The sequence below is a fragment of the Eretmochelys imbricata genome, chromosome 7 (assembly GCF_965152235.1).
Source record: "Eretmochelys imbricata isolate rEreImb1 chromosome 7, rEreImb1.hap1, whole genome shotgun sequence".
NCBI lineage: Eukaryota > Metazoa > Chordata > Testudines > Cheloniidae > Eretmochelys > Eretmochelys imbricata.
In genome coordinates this window covers 101,274,360-101,297,903 of record NC_135578.1, presented here as the reverse complement: position 1 = coordinate 101,297,903, position 23,544 = coordinate 101,274,360, and positions in this window count along the sequence as shown.

Genomic DNA, 23,544 nt, shown 5'->3' with positions numbered 1-23,544 from the left:
AAGAAAAAAATCATTAGGGAGCTGCTGATCCCATTTAAGTACATTGGGCAGAATGTAAGACTAATTAAAAAGCATATTTTTACATTATTAATTTCTGCGTTTCACACTTAATGAATGTGAAATGACAGGGCTACTATTTTTACATTCAGACTCTCTGGGCTCTTCAGTCAGGGGAATTAAATTCTGGGGATTTTTGCAAAGATGCTGCTTGGGAGATTTGTTTTCAAGAACAGCTAAGCTTCTTTAGCTGTGTCTTTTTCTGGGAAATTGTACCAAAGCATACTACAGCCACTTAAAAAGAGTTGTTAAATAGATGTTGTTGTTGGGTGGAGTTTTTTTTCATCACATTGCTATAAAAGTATTTTAGATGAGGTATAAAATATAGTTTTTAAATGATATTATGATTTGCAAACACTAAAAAATAATTGCGGTGGAGTTGAGAGAGAGTGAAAACATGTAATCTTTATTGTGTAAGATAATGTGATAAAATATTTTACAGCCAAAAGCTCATTTTGCATCTGGAAAATTGTGTAAACTGATGGGGAAAAATCTCATTAAAACTAAAGGTTATTTTTAATATTCTTCCAACAAAGCAACACATTAAAGCTGCATTTTTCTCACTCATATTTATTAAATTAGACAAATGTATGAATGTCTAACATTCTATTTAAATAAAGACATAAAATGACAGACTGTGTGATTAGGCAGCCTAATCTAAATTTATACCAGCATTTAGAGAATAACAAAGTTAAAATGTAATGTTAGTGTTATAAAGGTTTGTTTGTTTGTTATGTTCAGTTGCAGCAATGCAGTTGTTATTAAGCATTAGGTGTTACATTACTTAAAACTTTGATAGGTGAATGCTGGCACAGCATTCCCTGTAAGCACAACATAACACAACACATTTTTATAGGGCTGTGCAAGGAGGAGTGTAGAAATGTTTTTTTCCAAATGTGCTTACAATTACCTCTCTGTATTTTTATTGTCTTTTTACTAACCACAAAACTCACACTGCAGGCAAAGCTTAACTGCTGAGGCTTTCCTCATGTAAATATTAGGAAATTACATTTGTACAAACTGCGGGGCTTTGTAAATGGGGGCTGGATTGACTCCAACGCAAATTAATCAGGATAAAGTTGCTCTATGTTCAACATGACCATAGTTTATTTTCTTAAAGTATTAATTTGTCAACAGCTTTCCTGCCTCACTGTGAGTCATGTGGATGTCATTGAAGGAAGAGACAGATGCAATCTTTGCTGCTATACCTTGTGGTTTTAGGGACCAATTCCAGTTAATCAAAACATAATCATGCTTAATTTTTCAATATTTATTTTCATACAAAAGTCTAATTTCAAATGACAGAAATATGAATATGCATCTGTGTTTAAAAAATTGCTCTCCTTTTTTAAAAAGAAGTATGAAAACAATTTAACTAGTTGCTAAATAATTCATGTTACTTAGTATTTTTAATATTCTTCACAAAATAAATGCTTGCAATTGGTCTTCAGTTGAATCTTTCTTCTTCTTTTCTTTTTTAAAGCTACCCTCTATGCTAAATACAACTCTCTCTGAAATGTTTCTGTTTATACTCACCTAGCTTCTCTCAGTGCTTATGATGTCACAGAATTTTTAATTATATCTTGGTTTTCCTAAAATTATCGTTCATTATTATGTTTTTGGAATGCACAAGTGTGAGTAATGGGATCTATTTTTCAGAGTTGCCAAAACAAATTAAGGAAAATGTTCAGTTCTTTCTTTGCCAAATGTTTTAGTGTTTTTCCATGAAAGCAAATCTTATTTGTAACTGTATATAAAACCTTAAGCAAATAATGCAGTCTGTCGGGGCAAATGCTATTGTACAAGTAGGAACTGTTACCAGTTTTTGCCTTTGATACCCACAGATAGTGTATATTCGTGAATAATTTCATAATAACACAGCTTTCTAATCCCAATTTGTCTTTTAAAGAAATGCCCAACTTTTCCCATTTATAGTGGACACAGCATATATAACTGTATTTAACACAAGGTATTTGTGGTGGATATACCATATATATTTCAGAAGGTGATGTAGATGGCTTAATAAAGATATCATTTAGGAAATGAACAGAAATTAGTTATAGATACTGCAGTTTAATTGAAATACCCACTGTTCTCCTGTTCTTTAACATCTTATATTAACATATTTCCCCAAATAATGTTGACACTCTTCTTATTTTACTAGTATACATTTACCTTGTTCATAGTTTTATTATTTAAGAATGCAGTTGTTGCCAAGTATTAATCAATATATTATGCTGCTCAGTTGGGCAAGCTGTACAAAAACATAGTGCCCCTAGGGTTAATACAGTCAAGAACTAGAAAAGTGTTTTAGACATGTACACAACATGTGGTTTACTATTATCATTAAATGAGGTGAACTGGGACTCTATACATATGGATTTTGAATTGCATAAATTTTGATTGATATCATTTGAAGACTGAGACCCTGAAAGGCTAGATTTTGTGAAAGACGATACACAGGCCAGCTATTACCACATACAATAATACCAGGAAAAATATCTGAAATGAGCAAGGCAGCTGGCTTTTAAATAGCTAAAACATAACATCAATACTTATTCTGAATAATGGAAAAAAGAGGTAAAAGATGTTGACCTCTGCCTGACAATAACATGTTCCAAAACTAGAACTGGTCCCAGGAGAAAACCCCCTGCTCAACAGTAGCAACTAAGAATTTTCTCTCTCGCTCTCTCTCTCTCTTCTTCGCTCTCTCTCTCTCTGTGAAAAAGGTAAATATTTTTTGAACATTAAGCCACTATGGACGACCAGCCAGAAAAAGAATTTTCACAAATTCAGGAAACACTTGAAAGGTAAAACCAACATCCTGAGACAGGAGACAAGGCCAGCTTTTGACACCAGGTTGGACCTATGAGGCCTAAAGAAACCTTCTGCCAGGAAGTGCCTGCCATAGAGGTCAGGACCTAAGGGACTTCGAATGAAGGCAAAAGAGAGCAGAACTTTCCATGCACCATCAAAACCAACAGGCCTTTTCATGGGAAATTTGCTGAAAATTTGCTGATCTGCATTAAACATTTATTAGAATGGGAGAGTAAGAGCCTTTAGTTAACTTATTGTAGATTACTGGTTCGTGCAGTTTTAAGGAGTGAATTATGACATATGCAGGAATATGAAAGGTCTCTAAGGCCCTAAATCCATTTTTCCTAACGTGATACACACTGAAAATTATCAATACATCACTCTATGAGATTCATTCAATTTGCTCATATTTGTTAAAACTTTTTAGAGAGCACTAGATAACTTAATGCTTCATTTATGATTTATGCAACATAAATGTATTAAAACATTAACCATATTTCTGCTATCACATACTTTAATTCTCCAAGGGAAAAGTCAAAATGTTTCTCAGACTGCTACTTTAGTTTCCCAGAGGAGTGAGATTATTTGTGTTGTGTTACACCTTTAAGTGTTGATTAGGCTTTCATGTTACCCTGACAGAAGTGTCATGCAGTGCTTCTCTTTAATGGGGTAATAAGCTATATCAACCACATGAAGGAAATGTTGCTTTTCAAGTCAGAAACAGCAAAAGTTCATATGTAAACATTGTAAAGGTTCCAGTGTAAATTGCAGGGCTAAATTCCAGCAGTGCCCTCCTCTAATCGAATACGGTTGCCCATATACTTGGGTGGCTCAGGCAAATTCATAATAGAAGTTTGAACCCTCTAATACATAAAATTGTTACACCACCAATAATATTTTAGAGCCAGCTGGATATGCCTCAACTGTTTCACAATCCAAAAGCTTTTCAGACTTTTAAATCAAGTGAAGCTATTAATTGAAAAGAAGGCAAAAATTAAATGAGTTTTCTGTTTGTATTTGACAGTGTAGGTCATTTTTGTGGGTATTTATCTTTTTACTGGGTTTTTTTCCCTTTGGGGGAGGTCAGAGGAGTTGTTAGTGGTTGGGAAGCTTCACATTTTTCAGCAATCATTATTGGGTAACAATTGGTGCAAACATTATGGAGGGGGAAAGGGACATAAATCAAGAAATAAAAAAAATAGTTTCTGCACATTTTCAAAAAACACGTTGTGCTCTCTGAGGTCCTTTTCATTTTAACCAAATCAGGGGGAACTTGTCCTCACAGCGGCAAGGCAGATGGAACAATAAATCACAGGAACCATTGACTGCCTGCAGTGTACTCTCCACAGCTGTCACTTTTTTGTCTCTTTGGTTTTAGCTGACATGGTTTGAGGTCCACTGTGAACCAATCTGGACTTTTTTTTTTTACAGTCATATCCATCAAAACGACCAGTAGCCATCAACCTACTGCAGCGATCGATTCGTTTGCTTATTCTCACGCATAAGCCAATACTCAGCGCACTAGGTGAGGCTTGGGAGAAGCACCTCATTTTAGCTTTTTTTTTTTGCCTCCAGCTACAGCTGTGATTTTCTGAGCAGTCGTGGCTAACGTTATTAAAGTTGCATCATGATAGATATAGAGCAAAGCAGATAATAGGCTCCATGCACAACTACAGAAAAATAATAACAACCGTGTGTTTTGTTGTTGTTCTCAATGTTGCTTTTTAGGTACACCGAGACGCTTACTAAACTAGGAATTTCCAGCTCATTGCTTATTTTGCAAAGTAAACAAGCAAATGTTATGTGCATAACCTTAGCTGTCTCTCTAAAGGTCAGTATGTGGTTGCTAATTTCTTTTTCTGCCTTTTGGTGGCACTCTGATGCCAGTGATTACTTGTGGTGTGTTTTGGAAACAAGACGTCCTTTCTTAACAAAAGACTCAATCTACAAAGACTGCAAAATAAAAATTGATTAAATTTGAACTGTAGTATGAAAGTTTACTTTGGTGTATAAAATAGGCTGGTAAGCACTAAATACCAGGTCATCTGTAATGCGGGTCAAGGGTTATATTATGCACAAGTGTGATTGCATATAAATGTTGGTTAAATGGGGATTTTATTTTTTCAGAATCAAACAATACATGCATCATACATAAACACACACACACACACACACACACATATAGAGGCACCCATGTATATATAAATTGCTGAGATGGCAAAGCATATGATTTATCCTCCTTTTGAAACATTTCAGGTTCAAAAGTATCTCTTACACTTCTTAGAAGTATATTCTTTGGAGCACTGTGTTGTCACAAATTTTATCAGGGTTTGATTGTCAGACCAAATTTTGGAAAGCAATGTTTACTGTATAAATGAGAGCAAAGGGTTGACTAGATATACAGTTTTTAAAAAATGTTTGAAAAACAAACCAAAACAAAACTGTCTGTTTTAAAAATCTCTGGTTAGGTCAAGTTAAATTTATTATATATAATTTTTTTTATAGCTGAACTCCATGATTTTGACTTGAGGTGACAACTGAAAAGCACCAGAAACCTTTGGAATTTCAGAACTATATATTACTATAAAGGAAGAAAGTAAAGTTTCACTAATAGAAGGTAGGTAATTGCACTTAGCAAATATATGCAGTTTAAAAAACAAAACCCCAAAACATTTCCCCTTTCTTACAAATCTATTTCAAGTAAGCAGGAGTTTCTTTTTATATGCACGGAACAAAACAGGGATTTGTAGTAAAAACCCAGTTATAAAACCTGGTGCCCTTCTTGTTAATGAGGATCTTTTGCAGAATACTGAAACATTGCCATGTTGTAGAACCGTTATTTTAGGATCTCACAATGTGTTTAACTGAAAGCAGCTAACGTATTCTGATCAGATTTTTTTCTCCTTTACAAACCTTTGAAGAGTACGTATCCTGATAAAATCTCATTATTAGATAAAAGCGGCAAATGGCAAACCATAGGCAAAGCCAGCATAGAGTCACGATGAATTCGGAGGACTGTGAGCAATAAACCTTTTACCTAATCTTGAAAAATCCTATGAAAGTATCAGTCCAGTCCTAATACAAGAGAGAGCAAACTTATGGGAAAAAAAGAATCACAAAAAAGCCATCTGTCTGAATATGACCCAAGAAATCTAAGTCCACCCATGTAGTTATTGCATGTTTTTCAGTACTGCTAATGGATTACATACTGTTTAAAATATGAATTGCCGAATAAATCATCTGAGAGTGACAATTATGAGCCAGATTCTGCCCTCAGCTACAGTGGAATTATAGGCCAAATTCTGCTCTTGGATACTGTAATGTGAATCAGAATAACTCCATTGAATTTAATAGTTACTCTAGATTCACATTGGTGTAACTGAGAGCAGAGTTGAGCTCTGTGAATTCAAAAAAAGCATTGTAAGAAGAATATAGCCTATACTTGGTTAGGTCATGCCAGAATATGGAATGGATTTTCACAAGCCTTTTATGCACCCCTATTAATTCTGTAACAGACACTCCACTATATAACATACATGCCTTAAAATATACCTTTAAAATTGTCTTGCACTGGGGATATGCTAAACATCACTAGCTCCCTTTAGGGGAGACATGAAAAGTTACAAACTGTGAGCCCTATTCTAGAGTTGTGTTCAGGAAAAACTCCCTTTGAAGTCAATGGGAGTTTTGGCTGAATAAGGACAGCAGGATACAGGCCCTTGTGTTATAACAATTATATTGAAATATGGAATTTCACTACAGTTACTGTGCCAGTAAAATTACATAATCGGATAACATCATCCCATGTGAAAGGTCACTAATTCTGTAGTTTTCTTTTTTTTTTTTCAAGTGAATTCTAGTACTGAGGAAGTCAGAAGCTATGGTAAAAGGGAATTATTAGTATGCCTACTGGTGACTTTTCTCCTGTTCGTACAAAATGATATGTAACATAATTCCACATTAAAAATAGAAAATAGTTTTGTGTGTTTTCTAATTTGCCTTCCATGAAAATCTAACTATAGTGGATACTTACGGAAGATCAGAGGAAAAGACCTATAGGACATAAAACTTTATCCACTGATGCAATATTTACATACAGAACCATCAGTATTCAGTTTCTTGTTGTTTCTTGTAATCCAAGGCCCAAATTCTGCAAGGATTTATGCATATATTTAATTTTAAGCATTTAGGTAGTCCCCTTGAGTTCAGTGGGACTATTGATGTGCTTAGTATTAAGCATGTGCATAAGTCTTTGCAGGAGCGAGCCCTAAGGCTCTATTTAGAGGGTTAGGGTTTGTTTGGGCTTTTTTTAAAAGAGGAAGTATGTTGGTCTGCCCTAACAAAAATGCAACATATCACTCCAGCTGCATTCCCAGCTGACTGAAGTCTGTTTGATGAGTAATTAAGAGACTTTCTCTTTGGTTTGTTTGACATACTTTACAAAACATTCAAATCTGTTAAAAATCACTTGTTCTTTTAAATGCCAACATTCCTAAGTGATGCATAGTATCTGCTAAATGCTATACTCTAAGAACCTGTTTTTATTAAAGCCTGAAAACAAACTGTAGCTCATGAAAGCTTATGCTCAAATAAATTGGTTAGTCTCTAAGGTGCCACAAGTACTCCTTTTCTTTTTGCGAATACAGACTAACACGGCTGCTACTCTGAAACAAATTACACTGTAACTCTTAAAGAGGAATTCTTTCTGTTAAGGTAGTATTAATTTGTTTATCTATTTGGTTTGACCAGGAACATTATATATACTTAAAAAAATCATAAACCAGTACAAATAGTAAGTACATTAATACTGATTATCACTAACCATTGGGTGCAAAACAACCCAAATGTACCCTGTTTCATTTAGCTAAATAACAGGTGAACACTTCAGTGAATAGAAAAAGGGAAGCTAAAGTTTCTAACTAAAGCAGACTCAGAGCTAATATGAAATAAAGCCTTAAAATATTCAAACGTATTTCAGCTTCATGTTTTTACATTTAGGAGATCTTATGCTTGTTTATGTAATGTAAGCCACTAATTCAACTTTCTTAACAATAACAAACTTGTATTGTTGAAAAATTTTTATTTTACTTAGTTTGATACTATTTAATTTTTGTATGGGATTTTTCCACTTCAGTTCTTTCACTGGGAAAGCAAAAAGTAGCTGTTTTTATTCTTCGTAGTTTTCATGCTATCTATGTATATTCTTCGCAGTTTATTAATGCTCAATCTTACTATACAATTTAAAAAGTCAAGTATTAGGAATTAATAATAATATTGACATTTACAATAGCTGTTATCAATTTTCATAAGATTAAGGATGCCCTCAGTGAAGCAGTGGAATTATAAAGACTTGTTAAGACAGACATAAATAACGCCATTTTTATATTTTTAAGATATGCCTGGTATATTTAAAAAGCAACATACTTTTTGTAACCACTGGTTAGTTACGCCTATTGTTTGAGGTTGGACATATCATAGTATTTTTTAACTTACTGTACTAACTCTTGTAAGTGTATTGCTTATTTGTGGGAAGCACTTCATTCACTTATTTGAAGCTGCTTCTTACTGATACTTTTTATTATTGAAAAATTACTGCACCAAACATCAATAGGTTGCAAATTATATAAAGGTTATATTTAACGTGTATCAATATGACCATTTTCAGAAAGGCCCACATATTTTGCTAAAATACTTCTTTTTAAAGAATTTCAGATGTTTGTAATTGCTGTTACTTTTCAGTACAGCTTAAGGTATCAATATAAACTGTATCTGAATATCATAAGTAGTGAATTGCTCTAAGCAAAACAAAAACATGTCAGTTGCCCAGGTGACATTTTGTAGCAAACAAGGAAATCACAACTCCAAGAAGTGTTGTATTTTATGCCAACAACAATATGACAGTTTTCTCTGTAAAGAAAACATGACACTTTTCCAAATATCAGAGGATGCCTCCGCTGCTCAAGGGATTCCTGTACTGTCACTGAAATGGAAGGTCACAGGCTGGTTTCATGATTTCTATAGTTTCAAAATGTTGTGGTAGAGTGTTTGCACGCTAAATGCTGTAGGCTAAGGGAAATCTTTCCCTTCATCTCTGAAAGAAGTGACAGGAAGAAAAAGGTCCTACTTTGACAGCAGTAACCTCTCGGTCTAGAGGTTCTGCCCCAAGCAACTCTGAAGTAAAATTACCTATGTTAATATGTTGTCGTTGCTGTCATATATATAAAATACACACACACACGTGTGTGTGTGTGTGTGTGTGTGTGTGTGTGGTGTTAGGCTTATCCCTAGAAAAGCGAGTATGTTTAAACATTGAGACATTGGACTATATCTAGTGCCAGTGCTAGAGAACATTGAGTTCAACTTATTCTCAGCTGCCTTAAGTAGGTGGGGAGTTAGTCTGAATCAGTGCAAACAGACTCATAAGGGATAGGACTGCTTCTCTGAGGAGTCTGAAGAAGTCATGGTAACTCTGCCGATGTATTTCTGGCAAATGTACTTGCAAAGGAGAGGGGGGAGTTTTATGTATGTAAAATATACATCCTCCCCCATCCACACACACACATATATGTTGTAATGAAAAAATTGAGGCTGGATTTGTGTATACAGATAAGCTGATGAAAATAGAAAAGCTGTCATTTGTAGAAATGACACTGAATGCCATTTGTGCTTCATAATGTGGGACATAGCTGAACTGTGACAAGTGTTCATGTCCTGTTTTTACCTGGTCTTCGTTGTGCTAAAGAAATGAATGTGTTTACATGCAATTTCTTTTGAGAAGTAGGGTTTCCATTTTAGCTCTGAGAGGCAGAATGGGCAGAATGCTGCTCGCTATGCTGGTACATAATTCTTGAAGTTTAAATAAATAGACTCTTGCTTAAAGCAAGAAAAATCTTAACTTTGATAGGGAGTGGATCAAAACACATTTGTTTCCAACATTCCTCCTTCCTTTATTTCCCCCCCCCCGCCAAAAGCTCCCCAAAACAAAACAACCACCTTAGTCTATAGATTATATATTTCCTGCTCCCCATTTTATAAGCAATAAGAATTTAATAACTGAGGGCAACTCTATAGTAATATTTATATGGGTCAAGTGGCTTAAAAGTATGCAATAAATGTAAAGTTATGAACCACATTGCCCCATTTTAAATAATGCAGCTAGCACCAAGATATTATGTTTCATATTCTGGAAAAAGGTGTTTCAGCAAAAGCTGTAGGAGTACAACAGACATGAAAAGTTATACTGATCCCATAATAAAGTCACTGCCTGCTTAATATGGTGTGTTATGTTGAGCTCCGGATTTTAATAGCAGACCACAGCAAGAATGTCCCAGATGATATCAACAAAACCTTAGCTTTCTCATTAGCGATCAGCAAATTCTCCTGGTGTCTGCTGGTTTCAAATAAGGGCAAGTGCCTCTATTCCTAGTGTGAAGCCCAATAGGATAATAGAAATAATGTAGTCTAATCAGTGGTGAACACATGAAATCCCACATTCATAACAGGCTGGAGTGAGTTTGGTGACTACCATTCAGCAACTTTTAACAGTTTCCACAATCCTGAAAAGCAAGTATGGTGTAATGTAAAGGAAGAGAACAGAAATTTTCATATTTCTGCTTTGTGCAGCTGCTCTTAAATTCTTTATATGAGCCTGGTGTGTGAGAACAGCTTCTTTCCTATAGTGGGAGATTTTGTGAAGATAATACCAAAGGAAGATTTTTCTAAGGCTATTGCATGAAATATATGAGGAAATGTTGAATGCAGTGTGTGTGCATGCGTGCTTCTGTTTTGGCTGGCAGGCTGGTGGGATTCAAGCTAGTCAAACTATCTGCCACTTTCATATATCAGAGCAAATATTTGTCATCAGTACACAAATAAACATCCCTTTGCAACAATAATGTCTCCACGCACTCTGTACCTGAGCTGTTACCTGTGTTTTGTCTTTTCTAGGTTAGATTGTAATGGCTTTTTTGTGTTTTTGTAAAGTGCAGTGTACATTTACAGCACTACATGAACAAACATAAGAACAACCACTGTTGTTAGAAATTATAATAAAAGTGGGAAGGACACAGATCTTACTCAGACTCTTTACCACCAGATTCTTTTTTTAGCTGTTAGGTTTGCATGATGTACAGCTGTGGAATATTGACAATATGCTTGGGTGAAATGTGGGATGCTATTAGGTTCTGTGCTAGTTTTGTATTCCAGATTTTCTTCCCATTCTTTACCTGACTTTTCCATGTTAGAATATCATCAGCACATACTTTTAAACAATTTTATCATCTATTTTAAACATGTTGGATACATCTGAAGACTCAGAATATTACAGATATGCAAAAGTAAGGAAATGCAAGTATAACTTGCTGTAGTGTAAACAAAGAAGTACTTTAAGAGCTGCTTAACTATATTTTAAATCCTAGATCAGCCTAAAGTTATTCAGCAATTATATCTGCATTTGCAATGCATTGGAAAAAATCAGTGGTTAATGGTTCCAGAGCTCATTTCTTAGCACACTGAGCTACGTTACATAATAGCAATGATTGCTGGCTAGCTTAAGATGCTCAAAAGGCTCACTCTTCTAGTATATTTTGTATTACTTTATTTTTGGTAGAGGGCTTCTGCATAGGCATAATAGTTGAGATTAAAAAAAAAAAAAAAAGCACTGAAAGTCCAGCTCCTAAATTCATATTTAGGCACCTTACTGAGCATGGTGCACAGCACATTTGAAAATCATGTTTGTTATTTAGGTGTCTTATTATGGTTTTAGGAACCTAATTTTACACACTTGTTTTGAAAATCTTGACCTAAATATTTTATATGCTTTTTCCCAGTAGATAGTGAAATAATAATAACTCCTAATAGTCATATGGGGAACACTGAAGAAAGCCTAAGTGTCTCCCACAATACAATCCAAAATCATTAGCTGTAACCACAGATATATGCTGTGGGTCATCCCTTGCTCCCCTTACTCCTGTGGTCAGTCCTGCTTCAGGCCTTGCATAGGCAGGAATTCTTTGACACTGATGTAACTGCACTATTCCAAATCTCTACTATAAACACACTGCAGTGGCCTCCATAGACACAGTTTGAAAGTGAGATAAGCCACTTTTTACAAGTCACTTTTTACATTAGGGGTTTATATACAGCTACATTGGTGTAACAAACCCTATTGTAGACAAGCTCTCAGTCTAATGTCATGAATAACATGAGCAAGTGCTAATGGGTCTTTGTCATTCATTCCAGGATACACTATGTGCACCGCTATATAAGTGGATATTTTTATATTTGTAGATGTAGACACCTGTAAAGACTATCAGGTCAGTTAAATGTCCTTTCTGATTGGTCACAATTCTGGAATGAAATATGGCAGCTGTTGCCAGCACATAACAGCGCTCATATTCACAAGTGGTGAGGAGTCCAGCTGTATGTTGCATGTAAGAAACAATACCTCCATCAGCATGGTGTCATCCAATTCTAAGATGAGGCATTTGCACAGTAGTGAGTCAGGAGCAAGAGTGAGTGCCGCCTATGGAATGTCCAAAACTGCAATACTCCGACTTGACTTAGGCTATCTCCAAGCCAAAAGCTGACCAAACCCAGTTTTGCTTAGCTTGTGAGATCGTGACAGCTTCACCGTCCAAGGTGGGTTGGCAGCAACTTGTTTTCCTATGTCCATGATACAGAAAGAAACATACACAATACTATTTATGATGTGCCTATTTTGTAATAGTACTTGGGAAAAGCTGTATTGGCAAATACATTTAAATGTATCTATTATTAACAACAATTAAAAAGAAAAGCCATATAAAGGTAAACAAGTGGTGAAAATGTAGATTAAAAATACTGGTTTATGCAAACATTTTGTAATGTCCTAGGAACATACCTACTTGGATAATAAGGAGGTTCACAGAGGCTCAAACTGTATAAGTTTTAAATTTTTGGCTAATTTTTGACTCTGAAAAATCCAAATGTAAGCTGCCCACTAGGACACGAGTGTTTAAAATCTGTGGGTAACCTTGGACTAGAAAGGTTTTTTTGGCTGAAACCCCTCAAGACTAAAATCATCTCTGGGGACCTTACCCTAACTGGGAGCACAGAGGTCCACACTGCAATCTCAAGTGTTCAAATTGGATTTGTTCAGTTAAAGCCAATCCAATGGTGTTTAGTACATCCGTGACATCCACCAATGATGCTTTTATACTTCTGTAGCATCTTTAACCCACTCATTCCTAGGTTTTATTATATTCTACTTCTGGGCCCTAATCATAAAAAGTGTGTTCAGCAGTTGTGGTGCAAAGCATCAGCAAGCCGCGCTTCTAAGTGGCCTGGCGCTGGCTGAGGATGTGCCAAGCCAATGAGAACAACACATCCTTGAGCATCCAGGCTCCTGGATTCAATCATCCAGGCTCCTCTGGCTCTCTGGCCACAAGACAAAGCTACCCCCTCAGATGGTAGAAAACTGAGCATGACGGGAGAGGTGATAACTCTGCTGCTCTTTTCCAGGTGGTGGTGTTACTTTTCTGTTTTTCTTAGAGTTGTTACCTAATGAGGATATTTTTTCTGGCCAGCTACTCAGAAAGAGGGAGTGCTGTAATACTGAAGGCAGAGATCAAACTGAGAATTTTGACAAAGGAAGGAGGAGCTGGAGAGGTTTGAGCAGCTATGCTGGATCACAGAAACTGGAGCTGGGCCCTTCAGTCCAGTTTAATTCAGAGAGAAAAATGAGAAAGAGAGACAAAGAAAGGACACTGATACCACTGGGCTTTATTTTTAAGTGCTACTACTGTTCAATGGGAGTGGAATAAAAGGAGGGTCAGTTCCCAGAAGTGATGTAACCCCTCTAATGAATATATGTTAGTACTAAATGAAGATAGATGAAAGAAATAATAAAACAGGAGGGGAAGGGGAAATCTGCAATCATGGCACACAGACGTTCCTTTAATATGTAGGCATCCAACATCAGTTTCAAAAAATATTACCATGTTTATAATTTTGAGGACATTTAAATAAGGACCTGTTGGCGATTCACATCTGCATATTTCTGAGCCACTTAGTTGTTTAAGGACAAAGCTAACAAAATAATACGTATTACCCAAGCTTTCAAGACATCAAAGATGTCTTCTTCAAGCCTGAATTCTGTTAAAATGACACTTCTAAGAACTGAGCCTAAGAAGCATAGTTGAGAATTGTAGCTTTCATTGTATCCCACACGTAAAGAACAGAGCCTTTGAGGTTTTTAAACCTTGTGTGTCTATCTTTTTTGCTAGTCTAAAAAGGTATAATTAGTAACACACTGATGTCTCTTTCTGTTTGTTGTACCTCATAAGACACTTCCCAACTAATTTAGAGCAAAGTTAATGCAATGCTTGGTATTTACTTGATTTCACAAAATTACATTGTTTCCCCAACACAGCTGCAAAGGCAAGAACAACAGTTTAAACCTGTTTAAACCTAATAACGAGCTGATTCAAAAAGCAGGGCAATTCAAAGTGATATGGGACCAGAGAAGCAGAGTGTGTGGAGGGAAACTTTGTCTTGAATTAGGGTAACAAAATGCCAGAAATATTCTCTTTGAAAACTTGAGAGAGAATACAAGGAAGCAATACATCGTCCTCCAATTAAAGACCTGTAGCTGGACTAGACCATTACTAAATACTATTAAAATAATCAAGATAAAATCAAGGAATAGCTGCTGCTGATCAATGGAAGGGGACAGTCACTTCTTTCTTTGCTAATGCTGACTGTAGCTGCCGTATGTGGCAGTAAAATATTTCTACAAATCAAATGAAGATTTTTAAGAATACTTAGTAGCAGGCTATGGTGGGGGAATTGTCACAGGCATTTATACAAGGTAAAAGTAGAGCATATGATAGAATGTGATCTGTATGTCACAGTAACTTTGGACTGCAACTCTACACTGAAAGCCTTTGAAGCCTATAAACTATGAAATTTTAATCATTAACAACCTCTTGGGGATCTAGTGATAATACCTATAGGACAACTTACAGCTTTTCTGTCAGAAGTAAGAGAGACCATAATAGCATGTTATGAGCACCGTTGATCTCTCATTTTGAGCAGTTGAATGGTCAAAGCTGAGTTCTGCTAGTGAACTCTTCTGTTTATTAAGCACACCAATACTCACAATTAGCCCAACATATGTTGTGAAGGAAGCAACATTATCTGACTGGTAATTTAACCACTTAAGGACATTTCTCAACATTGCTTCATGGCTGTTCTGCCTTTGAAGGAAGATGATTTTTTTATAATTAGCAACATGAAAACTGACAGTGAGTGGGGTAGTTTGTGCAGATGGAACAAAAAAGAATTGGTTTGTGGAAAGTGAAAAGGTACAGTATGTAAATAAAAATGAATCTTAACCTCATTATGTGGGCTCTTTTGAATAAATATTTAGCCTTTAAGTGCCAGCTGTCATTCTATGCATGGCCTGCCTTCTTACAACTAACCTTTCAGTCACCTCAGCTTGTCTCCCTAACTTGTCCTATTATGCAGTACCAAGCTGAGTCATTGTTTCAAGCAGGAGGTGACATGTTAATAGCTTAATAATAGTATAATCTCACAAATAATAATATGCTGTCACACTGTCTGAAGCACAATGTTTACAGGAGAAGTGGTAATGTATGATGACAGTAATTTGAATAAAAATGAATTTACTGTTCTTGTCTCATTTGCAGTAAATTTTCGCATCTTTCATGCACAACTGGTGCTCCATGACCTCTTTCATTATTGTGTTCTCAGTGCTGCTGCTTGCTTTAAAGTGAAAGGCAGGCAAATGAAACAGAAACCTGCAGCTTAATAACTGATTTCCAGAAAAGAGTTCACACCGTGGCTTCTGAAAATCTCACTTCATTTGTTTACTAAGATGATACCGTGTCAGGCAGGCTGTTTAATTAATACAATCTGGAGGTGCCGATTGAAAAGCAGGCATGAGCTGATATGATTATGTATTGACAATTTACAAAATTATTGTCATTAAAATGTGTCAGAGGGGAAAAATTGTTTGGAATACAGAGAGGATCATTTGATTTGAAATTAAAGTTTGTGCAGCTTAAGAAAAAATATTTCAAATGCTCTTGATGTTAAACATCGAGAAAAGCAATCTCATGCTTTCTATTTGATATTGGTGAAGTGTCAAAAGCTAGTCACTTTATTGGCTTTAGTTAATTATAAATGCATGTCTGTATGATAATGGATAAGTTAAACTTAAAAATGCTGTCTGAGTATATAAAGCATTTGGTTCTGATCCAGGATGCTAGTTTGATGCTGTGATATTCTACCATTGGTTTCTTACAGTAGGGTTTCAGAGTAACAGCCGTGTTAGTCTGTATTCGCAAAAAGAAAAGGAGTACTTGTGGCACCTTAGAGACTAACCAATTTATTTGAGCATGTAGGGTGTACTGCTATTCTGGCAAATACATATCAATCCCATTCTAGCTAAATCTTTACTTTCAAAAATCTAAATTAATACATTCCAATTATGGGGAATTTTCCTTAAAAAGTGTTATTAAACCATGTAAAAAAGAAGAAAGTCTACAACACATGACTGGTATGCCTGTACTAAATTTAATTAGATGGAATGAGGGCAACTAATTGTAACTGCTAGGACTCAAAGAGTGAAAAGAATGACTTTGCAGAAAAGTACTATTTTCGTAAGAGTACAAGTGAATGATAAACAGAGAACAAGAAATGATGTTTCTGAATGACCTCTTTCATGGGTTAAAATAATTAAGACCACAAAGTGTTAATATGTATGTTCAGTTTTTCACTTACTTTTCCCCGTGAATCCAACATGTTGAATACAGGGGATTTTTTCTTTTCTTTTCTTTTCTTTTCTTTTCTTTTCTTTTCTTTTCTTTTCTTTTCTTTCAGAGTCATAAATGAAGTGATGTTAATTGAAGATTGCTTGCCTAATTAATTTTTCAGGAGTAGCTTATCACTTGAATGTGATTTATTTTTTTCTTAAGTGGCAATGAAGTTTTTGATTTTGCAATGAAGCCTTGGCGCAGAGGCTACTGGGGATATAGCAATTGGCTCGGTAAACAACACTTAAAGTAGCTATTTGTGCTCACAAAAGTATAGGCAAGGTACTCAGCACCATTTATGTCATTAAAAGTTTTCCACCAGTGAGAGGGCTTTAGGCTTGGGTTTTGTGCAAAATTCTCTCAGAGATTTTTAAAAATAAGAAAGTAAATTTCTCACCTTCAAAGTTGAGTCAAACGAACATGTTAAAAAAACAGATACACTTTTAGCATATTAAAGCTCTGATTCTGCTAAGACTTGTGCACATGCTTAATGTATGCAGTGGAGGTAGTCCCAGGGATCAATTCTGCTGTTCTTATTCATGAGGATAGATCTTTCACACGTGAATAAGGACTGCAATATTGGACCTTTGCACCATTCATGCAGGTAGCTCATATTTTGCAATAGCCACCAGTGGGACCCTAACTTACTTGAATAGCCTCTGTAGGAAAATATAAAGTGTGTGTTAGAGAGATTAAACTGGAAGGGAACAGCTACAGTTCACAGATGAACAACAGTTTTTGCAGTTAAAATTTTTAAAACTGCATTTGTTTTAAAATGGGTCAAAATTCTGCCTTTGTATATTTTCCCAACTCCTCTTGAAATAAATAGCAGGTGTATGCATGTACTGAATGAAGATCTGGGATCATTACAATATTTTAAAAGTATATACTGTGAAATATTTCTCTATATATTTCTAATTAAATATGAATTATTTTTTTCATTTTTAGTTTTAAACTGGGTGTCACATTTTCATTATCAAAGTGAATGAGCTGAAGCCTGCAATCCTTATCCAGGTAATATGCCAATTCCATGTCAGAGCCTGGTCTTGTTTATAGCACAGAAGGCATGAACCACAAAGGAGCTCAGCTGCCACGGTGATGGGAGCAGTATGAGATTAGTTCATTGCAGCTGATTAGCACTGTAGCTCCCATTACGCTCAAGAGTAACTGTGACACTAAGCACCTCCCAGATCAGGCCCTGAGTAAGGGTGGCAGGATTTGACTCATTTAACAGCACTTTTTCTTATTATTACTACCTGTTAATACTATACAATACAGTATAATAAGTAGGGGCCACATTATCCCGTGAGTCCCCTCTTCACATACAGCTCTCATTTCCATCTGGGAGGGTTGAGGGGATCACTACCCTTGTGACATTGCTCTCCTCTCCTAGGACCCCATAGCAGGACTCAGAATCTGCACACAGTGTGCCTGGGACGGGCCCGGGATGGGAAACACATTTTCCCCCACTGCCCCTGAAAGGGTTCCATTCAGAAGTGAATATAGACCAGGACTGTATTAACTTTTCAGAGGGTGGCCCCTTTGTGGTATTCCAGGAAGTCCCCTTTAAGAGGCTGTAGGAGTGGTGGCTGTCAGAGGAAGCTGCAGATGCACCGGGAGGAAAGCAGGAAGAGCTGCAGGGAGCTTTGAAATAGCACAGAAATTCAGGGCACCTATGCAGATGATCCAATGCCAATGACAGGATCCACCTGAGATTTGGGGGCTGTACTTACTATTCCATAGGAGTGAGGGAGGGCAAACCATGCCTCCTCTGACGAACAATGTGGAGAGAACTCTTTGAAGGAAACATTATGGAGTTTTACTCACCCTTGGTTTACCCCTGAAGGACATTATGGAGAAGAGGGACTTTGTGGCCTTATGCTAGTAATTACCATTGAGGCTGAAATTCTAATAAAGCAGTTAAAGTATGTTATACAGAAAATATTTTACCAGAGGTACAATACTGCTATGAGACTCAAGAAACCATATGTAGTTCCCCTAGTCTTTATTGGCCTCTGTGTCTATGCACAAATGGCAGACAATCTAACAAAATTGCTAATAATCAGAGGAAATGGCTGGTCTTAGGGGCCGATCCTGTTCTTATTGAAATTGAGAGCAAAACGTCTATCACCTTTACTGAGAATTTCAGGAACATAGGGCTCAGTCCTGCAAAGTATTGAAGCATGTGCTTAACTTTAAACGTATGAGAAATCTCAGTGAAGTCAGTGGGTCTACTTGTATGTAGAAAGTTAAGCATGTGCCTAGGTGCTGTGTGAGATCAGGGCCAGAGTGCTCAGCACCTTTCAGGGTTGAGCCAATATTTAGGGCCCAGCTTTGTGGTTTTTTTTATCTGAGTACTCCCATTGACATCAGTGGGGCTACTCTCTCTCTCCAAGCAACGGTACTGTGATCTAGCCTACTCATTGTAATATTTTATAGGCAATCAATGCTCTTAAGAGCAAAAAACATTTTTCATTAAAAATAAGTTGATATTCTCCTTTTATGTGTGCTCTTCTTGTTGCATCCAGTCTCATTATCTTCTGTTTGCATCTGCTTTGTATCCTGTTTAAGGATCTGCAGTCCTGAAGGGAAATCTCTGAATGTGCAACTGGGCCCTTAAAATGTACTGTGTATTTGCCAACATGATGGCAATAGGATAAGTGCTTGCAACTTTCTGCCTTTCTTTGCATAGCTGTATCTGCTGCAGCATTGTTACCCTCTCTTTTCTGAAAACCTCTGGTAAGAAATATAATATTCTCTAAGGGCTTGTCTACACTCCTGCTTAAGTTGTTGTAAGTTACGTCACTCAGGGGTGTGAAAAAGCCACCCCCTGAGCGACGTACATTACATCGCCATAAAGCGCTATGTCGGTGGGAGATGTTCTCCTGCCGACATAGCTTCCGCCTCTTGTTGAGGGGGGCGTAATTATGCTGACAGGAGAGCACTCTCCCATCAGCATATCACATCTTCACAGACGCAGCACAGCAGAGCAGCTGCGCCGATGTAGCACAGTAGTGCAGACTAGCCCTAAATCCAAAAAGGAATTTGTTTTTTTCCTGCCTTTTTTTAAAAAAAAAACCTTAATGTTCCTTTTAGTTCAACCCAGGAGTGTTTAATCTCACTTTGGAAATCCCAATACTGTGAATTTTTAAAATATTTTCTTTGTGACATCATTAAGCTTAATAATTATTAACAGGGTTTGCTCTCTCTCTCTCTCTCTCTCTCTTCACTTTGGGTTTTGGCTTGTGGAATTTCTTTCATTTATATGAAAGGTCTTTTTTCCCTAACTCACTGATGTTCAAGAGGACATCTAGTCCTCTGTGTTGTGTTTGAAACTAAAAGGTCTGTTTTGTTACTGAATGCTACTTTTAAACTATTTAAATGCAGAAGAGTCTGATAAAGTTCTTAATCAGACATGTTTATCATTGGCTCTAAAATCTCTGCTTCAAACAGCCACAGTAGCCCTAAAAGTGATAGTTGTTTTCCATTTCAAAGGTTTTAAGGTAAAAAAAAATACACTATCCTGTTTTTAAATATGTTTATTGGAAATAATATATACCGGTTTTGGACCCAGTCCTACTTATCTGGATGTCAAAGGGAGTTTTGCCACTGACTTCAATGGGGAGCAGGATCAGGCCCTTAGGGTGTTTGGCGCTCAGTTATAACTTAGTGCTCATTCTAATCACCTTGTTCTCTAAAGGAAATAGATACTAAACAGGAACCATCTGGTAATACGTTCTGTACCTCTTAATTATGACGTTTTGAGTGGCACCTAAATAAATTTCATTTACAAGCACATGACTGCTCGTCAAAAGCTCTGTTGATAATTTTATTATAGTGGTATACCTTCCTGCTTCATGACTCAGGTCCAGTAAATTTAGGAATATTTAGATTTATAGAAAAAAGTGATATTTTTAAAAGACGCAAACCTGTTTCATTTTCATGAAATATATTTTTAAAAATGATTTGGAAATATACTACTACTACGATAGTTAGGTATACTTTTAAAAGACAGTTTGATTTCTATTGTCTTTAACAGATAAAATATTATAGACGATAGTGATTTTTTGATAAACAGAATGAGTTCTTGTAGGTCTGCAGAAAGACTGTGTTGTTATGTGTCCTTGTTAGTTATTGTACAATCTATATATTCCTGTACAGATGTATTGTAGTATTTAGACAATTTTCTCTTTGTTAGCTGCAGGAGCAGATCAATATTACAAAGAGGATAGGTGACTCAGTGCACTAGTCTGCTGGATTTTCATCTCTGGATCCCTTGGTCTAAATTCAGTTGTTAGTTACCAGGTGAGATGAGACTGCCACAAAGTTTGATTCTGGATCTTTACTGGAAATTTCCCCCAAATGAGGAAGAGGGTTTTAAATCCAGGGTTTTGGTTCCAGTCTATCTGTAGTCACAAGTAAAAATGCCTTGATTGTCTCCTACTGGTGGAAATTAGTCTGTATTATACAATCCACAGATAATTTGGCACAATTCAGCATGATTGGCAGTCGCCTCTACAGAAAAGCCCAGGACTGAAATAGCTGAGGTATTGCACATTCAGGCTAGAGGAGTATATGCAGGTTTGCTTACACTCGGTGCCTGCTCACACCATGCCCGGCTTTGGTCACTGCTATTACTCCATTCACTTTTATGGCTTGGTAGGTACAGTAGTTCTAGAGCAGCGGTTCTCAAACTGTGGGTTGGGACCCCAAAGTGGGTCATGACCTCGTCTTAAGGGGGTCACCAGGGCTGGCGTTAGATTTGCTGGGGCCTGTAGCTGAAGCCAAAGAACAAGGCCAGGGCTGAGGCCGGGTGGGCCTAATCCCAAGGGCTTCAGCCCCAGGCAGGGAGCCTGTAGCCTGAGCCCTGCCATCCAGGGCCGAAGCCCTTGGGCTTCAGCCCTAGGCAGTGGGGCTCAACTTTCAGGCCCCCTGCCCTGGGGCTGAAGCTCTTTGGCTTTGGCCTGCCCGCCCACCTGGGGCAGCGAGGCTTAGGCAGGCTCAGGCTTTGTTGTTGACAGAAGGGGGTTGTGGTGCAATGAAGTTTGAGAACCCATGTTCTAGAGAACAGTGACCATGCTGGAATGCACTTGGTCTAAAAGGATGCACACTTCTCAGCCCCTTGGCAGCTTTTTCAAGTACAGCCTAACATAATTCAGGACATAAATTACATACGCAATATGGAAATTAGATAACCTCTTTAACACCCTGTACAGCATGTGGGCATAATAACCATCACATCAATGCCTTTGTTTCACAGACCCTGTAAAGAATTTTGAACCATTGCATAAACTAAGTTGACTTTCAGTTACTGTGTGCTTCTACAGTGCCTAGCACAACAGGGCCTCAATCCTGGTTGGGATTTATAGATTATTATATTACAAATAATACTAATTCTCTGGTGTTAGTAAATTTTGTCAGTAATGAACCATTGTTTCCTAATGTGCTTCCAAAAGGGAAAAAATAAGAGGAGACTAAAATAGTGTATTTGCCAACTAAAATAAATAAATAAATACATTTTTTAAAAAAGGAAGAAAAGCATAGGAGAAATATGCAGCCTAAAATCTTGTTGGCCATTTGTTTGGGATACACTTCATACCTTTCTCAGGGCTGCATAAAAAGCAAAATATCCTTACTCCTAAATTCATGACAAATTTGAAAAAGAAAAGAAAATATAGTACCCTCAACAATATTCCATATTGTTTGTTTTTCAGTTGCAGGTGATCTTGTCATCAGAAAACAACTTCTTCTTTAGGTCTGTGCCTAGAAGTATAAGAACACTGAGCAAAAAAAACCCCTTCATACAATCCTTAATCCACTTAGCAACTCAGGGCTGAAAATACATTTAAATTCACAGAGGCTCTGATAAAATAGGAAGAGACAGGATATATGATATGATCATCCCCAAAACAAGTTTGTACAGTCAGATTTCAGTACAGTTAGCTATCTGATCGGAAGGCAGGAAATCCACAGTATACAGCACACTATTCTAATGCACAATCTCATATCTGGATTTGCAGCTGATATTTAAAGAGGGCACTTGCTTTACTTATGAGATTAAAGGCAAATGCTCTCTTTTAAAAATGAAGTCCTGCTGTTTTTTGCACCTTTTGACACTTATTAATTTAGGTCATTAAAAAGAGGCTAATTAAAAAAGAATGTAAAACAAAAGAGTCATTTGTCTGTTGCAGAGCTTAGTTCTTCTTGTACGCTGACTGGAGGCAGTCTGTATTTAAATGCTGGGTACAGAAAGCAGTGATAGCCACTGGGGCATGCTTGGAGCTGGTCATGGCTTTTGGCTAGACTGTGGTCCATCTCATTATGCACCTCATAAAGAAGAGAAGTCATTGTCATCAAAATTAGCTGAAGCTGGAATTTACATTCATGGAAATTTTGGTTTCACCACTGTCCTCTGGGGCTGGACAATAAAGGAAACCTTTTACCAGCTGCAGTTAAAGTAAGTGAAGTTCAGTAAATGCTTAGTGCTTCATTAAGGCATTTCTGAACTTACTGTGCTATATATAAGTGATATTTTACAACCGAGGAGAGTTTTGTACAAACAGCTTGTGAAGTTCCTAGTTCACAAGGTACAGTACTGCACATCAAAAAAAGTGTATTATAAAAAGACCCACCTTTTATAACTGCTATTTATCCCCTAACGATGCTTCTGTTCCTCTAAATGGATTTTTTGTTACTAAACAGTTTATCTTTCATAGGGAAATGTTATCTTTTCACAACAGTAAAAATCCATTTATGGGACTGGACTGGTTCAGCATAATTTTTTAGCTCTACAGAATGTTCAGAACAAAACTCTTGCACAGGTTTAGGGTTTTCGTACAAATCTGAAAGTCCG